A 5083-nucleotide genomic window follows, 5' to 3' on the forward strand; every position below is an offset into this window, starting at 1 on the left:
AGGAGAGGAAATTAGAGAATACACCATGGAGGAGGGAATATTTAAGTTGGATCTTGAAAAATGAGTAGAGCTTCCAGGGCAAAGACTAGAAAACTCAGTGATATAATAGATTTTGAATTTCACCATCTCTACCATTACATACACAACTTTTGATGGAGTTGCTAATGACTTGAGAAATAATTCTTTCTATACCTCATAAAATAAAATATTTTTTAAAAAGAGGGTGAGGGACACAGAAAAGCAGAAAGGAAGAGTCCGGATATTTTACCACCTGGATAATTTTGGTCCAGAACAAGTGAACCATGCCAATAAGATTTTAAGAAAACACGAACAAAATCACTTCCTTGTTTAAATATGTCACAAAGGGAACAACGACAACAAAATCATCCAAGCGAGTAACTCTGCTGACTCCTGGACTTCGACCTGGGAGAACAATTTTCTGCCAGTGTGATATTGTTTTACAGGCAAGTTTTAAGATCCTTGTTAAGCAGGATTCCTCCATAAAGGCTGACAGCCAAGCTGGCTTGCTGAGCTTGCCTACTTTTTTAATAAAACTGTCAGATTAAGCAATGCCTGGCTGCAGTATATTATTAATACAAATTCTTAACTGTCAATTAGTTAACTGGCTAGTAAAAAGAACCTGATTTATAAGATTGTTGCTAATGAATACAATGCTTTGTTCTCCAGCAAAGCATCTGCTCTGGATATGTAATTAGAAGAAGGGCCTCCTTCCTCCCTCCTCAAAGAGAGAGCATGTGCAGCTGAAAAAAGGAGCTTATTATACCTGTGAGGGGGTCAAAGTCTGTGTATCTATGGCTTATGGTATTACGACAGATTACAAAATCACTCCATTATGTTAGTCAATCTGTTTTCAAGCACCTAGCAGGAAGCTAGTTGGACACTAGATGCTCTGAAACAAGATTCCCGTTGGTTTTCTTCCTAAGGTCTTATGACAGGTCAACTGTTGTTGACATCACCCTACAGCTCACATGTCAGACCCTTTCTCTCTGACTTCTGCCTCTGCTACTGCCAAGCTCTCCTCTGAGAGTCAGCCTGTGCCTCAGGCCACAGCCAGCTCCCAAGAAGAGCTTAAGTGGGTTTGAAATCCATGGGCAGCCCCATCACTTGTATTAATGAAAGGGAAGAGAAAGCAGAACACTTGAACCCCATTGTCCTTTGCTTCTGACTCCCTCTCTCCTATTCTTCCCCCAACTCCCCTCTTTTTCTTTTTCATTATTTCCCTAGTTTCTCATCCCACTCGTTCACCCACGGACATATGCTTTCCTATAAATCACAGAGAGGAGACCATCTAGTTAGAGACCAGTCTCCTCCAAAAGCCTTTATTTTAAAGTCAGTTGCCACATGTACCTACAAAATCATTCCAACCTCTAGAGGTTGAAAGATATTTGCCTGATACTACAAAGAAGTGATTTTAAGGAAAGTCCATTTTATTTCCTCAGCAGGTTAATAATTCTTCTTCAAAGTTTTCCTCCCTTATATTCCTACTTTTCCTGCCGTTGGCTGGATGGTATGTGTAGGAAGGGAGGGGAAGATGGTCTTCATTCCTGCCAACTTCAGCCTCCTAATTTCAGCCCAAACAGCCCAGGGTTTATGAAGGGGAAATTCACTGGGGCATGTGACATGTCAAATCACAGTATTTATAAGACTTAATAGGCAGGAATAAAACCATAATTTTCCAAATAGCAATATCTGGAAAAAAAATTATCAAAACCATACCTGCAGGGGGCTTAGAGGAGCAAAACTGCTTCCTCGAGGTGGAGGTAGAGTTTGGCTTCAGTGGGAAACCAGCACTCGCTATTGCCCATTTTACTGGACAAGTCACGCCCCTCGGAAGACACAGATGCTTTTCATCAATGAATGCTTTTTTAGGTGACCCTTAGGGACTGAAAAATACCTATGCTAAGGTGAGAGGAAGCTGGACAGACATAGAGGATAAATGGTGTCACCCAGAAGGACTCTACAGTTATAAGAGGGGAAGCAGAAGCTAAACCCACTAGGGTCTTGTATCAGTCACATCTGAAAGTTATTGTTTAGTATTATTTTTGCCCTGTGTCTTCCAGGTGTCCTTAGGACTCCTATAACCATATTTAATGGTTCTTTCAGAATATTGTGCTATTGGACTCCACCCTTTCTGTAAAGAAGCCTGCCTAGGTCTACAGGGTTTTTACCTAGTGAGTATAAGACGTTCTCTGACTGAGTAGAGAAGGGAAGTTGGTAAGAATTCATTGCAGGTAAAAAATGTAGGAACTGTGTCCTGGAATATTGAAATAAGAGTCTATAGTATAGTACAAGGAACATGGGCTCTGGTATCAGAAACATCTGAATTTAATTCGTGGCTTTCACTTCCTAGTTGTATGACCTTAAATACATTACTGAATTTTCCTGAATCTTAGTGTGATCATATGTAGTAATATAATCGGAACTCCCTTGGGAGAAAAACAATGCAAAAAAATGTGCGAGGCAGGGTTAAGCTCATAATAGGAGCTCGGTAATTGTTTGTTTGTTTGTTTTTAAATTATTATTGTTTTTGAAACAGTGAACACTTTAGTGGAACCTTTGAAAGGTAAAGGATTCAGGAACCATTTCAATATCTTATGTTGTAGAACAACACCGCTGAGACCACTTCATGTGCTAGTGAAAACCCTGTGGTCTGGGCAATTGGCAAAAGATAAAGCCCCTGATGTCTCCCACACATTGGACCACAAGATCTTTCAGGAAAGAGGTAGAGGCTTCCTCATCTCTGTGTCCCCAGGACCCACCAATAATAGGTACATCGCAGCTCCCGATATGGCTTGGGCAGTCTCTCGTTGAGGAATTTAGACTGATATGTGCTGGGAAACACTATAAGAGACTGTCAGAGTGCAGCCTAGATTTAGGAAAAGTTCCAATTAGAAGCAATTGCCTTGGGCCGATGAGTCTATGTGCCTTACTGCTCACAGTCATGTTCCCGGAGATTCATTCTCGGCAGGCGACTCTGAATCTGGTTGACATTGTCATTGCACAGCCCATTGCAACTTGGACAATAATCCACAATCCTCCAGCTTGTTTTGTTTGTTGATTCATATATTCAACACATATTTATTAAGTAGTGTGCCAGGTGCTGAGATCCTGGGGGTATGTGTAGTAAACAAGACAAGAAAATTCTTACCTTCTTGGGGGAGGAGAGATGCACAGAAACAAACAATAAGCAATTAACTCAATAATTTCAGATCATGGCAGGTGCTATGAGGGGAGCAAATAGGATGTTGGCCTGGAGACTGAGTAGATAGAGGTGGGGCCTCCTTCAGGTAGAGTGCCTCAGAAAGGCTTCCCTTGGGATAAGGAGTAAGTCCAGAGAAAGGAGAGCGTTCTAGGTCAAGGGGGAGGGCACGGGCAGAGCCTTGAAGTAAGGAATAGCAGGTGGAATTTTAGAAATAGAATAAAAAACAGCTGGGCTGGAGCATCGTTTACAAAGGGAGAGTGGGTCGGTGGGGTCAGGTCATGAGCACCATGCAGGCTAAACAAAGTGAGGGGTTCGGGTTGACCATTTGGTTCTCAGGGTTCTCTCATGGAATGCTTGGTGGATACTTTCCATTTGCGTACACTCTGGCTCTTCTGCTGGGTACCAAGAGGGCAATCTGGATCTCTACAAACCCCATGATGCTATGAGCAATTACTCTTCAGTCAGTCTTTGTCTACCACTATGAGCCACAGGTCCTATGTTCTTAAGCTATACCTAAAGATGGAATTGGAAGCAGTCCTCCCTAGGAACACTTTATCAAGTGTAATCTATTTGATATTTCATTTTTATTTCAACTTTAATTTTTATGGTGCAACTAAGTAAAGAGATGCTTGAATGGGTACCTTTCAAACATCTGAGAATATAGAAGGAAGCCAGCCAACTAAATCTCTGAAAGGAAAAGAAAGAACCAGGTAAGGCACACAAGAGAGTTCTAAGACTCTTGAATTCATCCAGGCCTACGGGTCCCCATTGACCAATAGAGTGCGAGATTAAGGATGTTATCAGAGCTTTGTGCTTAAGAAATACAGGTCAGCTGACTAGTTAACTGGAGAAACAAGTCATAAATCTAATGATAGATTTATACTCAAAGTATTTTTACTCTTTGATTTGTTGGAGATTTCCTTATTACATGAGTTTTAGCTCTTTAATGTAGGAACTTAATATTTTAAAAACACAAATGCATGTGTAATATTATTTTTTGCCAAAGAGAAGAAAGAGAAAATTTTTTCTGCAAGCAATGGAATCTTCTTTCTCCTTACTATTCTCTTAGAAAAGCAAGGTAGCAGTACATAGTAGAAAGAATTTGGGGCTGTGAATCAAAAACTTGGTTTCCCAACTGCTGTGGGCAATCATTTTAACCCTTGGAGCCTCAGTTTTACTCTCAGGGGATATTAAACCAGATACTGGAGAGTCTCTTGAGTCCTTTCTAGCTCTAAGAGTCTGTGATTTGAGAAAGCAAGTTTCTGAGGAAGGATGAAGGAAATACAATGGAAGATGAGGGAGGCAAGAAGAGAGATGAATGTAAGAAAACCAAAGTAAGGTTTGAAGATCCAGCATCCTGGATATTGTACTGTAAAGTCAACCTGCTCTCAGTTAAACTTCAGAAATGCTAAATTAACTTTTCTGAGCTTTTCATCTTTTGTCTTCTCCTGTGCATCTGCTGGGAGAAATGCAGATGAGCGCTACCCTGGAGAAAGGCAGAGAGCTAGAGGAACGAGGATGAGGAATGGAAGGATTCAGACACTGCATAGCTAGCCCTCAGGTCATTCAGATATGAAAGTAGCTTTCCCTCCTCACTGGACAACTGACCCTGAAGTTCGAAGGGCTAAAAAGGATCTTCACACTGTGTGGGCTGCTCCCAATGAACTTAACTCAGAAGTATCCCAGTTGTTTAATTTATCCAGAATAGTCAAGGATTTCAAACATGATGAAAAGCCCTGAAGATACTTTGATAGGTAAAGCTTAGAAAAGTTTCTTGATTCTAAATCAAGTCTTATTTTCACAGGCTAAGCTAATTAGGATTCATTTCAGGCCAAGTTATCCTTCAAAAATATATTTGTT

The sequence above is a fragment of the Pteropus alecto genome, unplaced genomic scaffold, assembly GCF_000325575.1.
Source record: "Pteropus alecto unplaced genomic scaffold, ASM32557v1 scaffold79, whole genome shotgun sequence".
Taxonomy (NCBI): Eukaryota; Metazoa; Chordata; class Mammalia; order Chiroptera; family Pteropodidae; genus Pteropus; species Pteropus alecto.